We start from the raw sequence: 1,228 nt of genomic DNA, 5'->3' as shown, positions 1-1,228 counted from the left end.
TCATCGGAAACCAGCTTGTTCTATTGCTCTCAATATCCCTCTCTTTATGTGTGCACTGAGCTCTGACTCTATCATTGCTCCATATATCTTTGCCAATGTGTGGCCTACCATGATGGTTCTATAGCTACTTGGATCTAGTGGGTCTCCAAATTTGTGGATGGGCATGATGGTATGCATGGTCCACTCATTTGGGAAGCCCTTTGCTAGAGCCCTATTGAACATAAAAGCAAGGAGAGGAGCCAAAATGTCTATTGCATAAATGAAGTTCACCTTGTATGTATGTGTGGTCCATCGATCATCCATGTTGTAGACACTCCATCACTCTCCTCACCATATCACGAGTGAAGAGGGTGGATGTGGTAGGGCGGGGCTTTGGTGGATGGGGAATCTATAAATATTGTGGTACATCATGTAGCCCCTCTTCATAGGAGTGCCATGTCTCTGGGTCACTAATGGGTGTGGGGTGAGGAGGCTCCTGCAATCTATGCCATATTGTGGCTACATCTTTGCTCATGAATAAACGGTATAGATTCTTATATTATGCTACCTCATATGCTCGCCATTTACACGAGTTAGGCTCAACATTCGCCTACATGATTCTCTCTTGTAATGATCCCCAATCTTGTTTGAATTTGAAGATGTCTGTATAGCTTTGCATTCATCATTGCACGATCTATTTTGAGGCATGGTGCCCGATCGGGTGGATCTGTTATGCTCAAACTGTGTGAGCCCATCACATATGTGGTGGCTATATATGTTTGCTAGCTTGCGTTTGAAATAGAAAGTGGTGGGTGCAGTATGGATGGTAGCTGGGATAAGTGGGTGTGGTGAGGAGGATAGGGTGAGGGATAAGTAGGTATGCTTTGCTTCAATCGGACGGAGGGGATGGTGAAAGATTTTACTAGTCCAATCGTCTTGATGGAGCCTAGTACATAGTCCATTGTGTTGGAACTGGTGGGTTGGAAGTAGGTTAGTGCTTCAAATCCATGCCATTTCTTGATCTTATTGTAAATGACGAGATGGTGCTATGACCCTCGCTCTAGTAGGTACTGGTCGTAGTGAGTACTATCTTCTCTAGGCTGTTTTTTCATCTCATTGTAAGTGGCGACATGGTGTCACAACCCTAGCTCTAGTAGGTACAGGCCATAGCGAGTACTATCTCCTCCAAAACCATTGGATATCCTACATGTGCATGCCTCCTCTATATCCATTACTTGGTGTCTCCCTA

General features: G+C 44.7%; 1 pseudogene; it reads right to left on the bottom strand.

Annotated features, from left to right (window-relative positions):
- Positions 1–514, bottom strand: LOC148015965 (uncharacterized; annotated as a pseudogene).
- Between the last annotated feature and the right edge of the window lie 714 nt (positions 515–1,228).

Source organism: Lygodium microphyllum, chromosome 23 (genome assembly GCF_053477565.2).
Source record: "Lygodium microphyllum isolate KBCC chromosome 23, Lygodium_microphyllum_v1.1.10, whole genome shotgun sequence".
Lineage (NCBI taxonomy): Eukaryota > Viridiplantae > Streptophyta > Polypodiopsida > Schizaeales > Lygodiaceae > Lygodium > Lygodium microphyllum.
The sequence above is the reverse complement of the archived record's forward strand: the minus strand, read 5'-3'. Positions and strand labels throughout refer to the sequence as shown.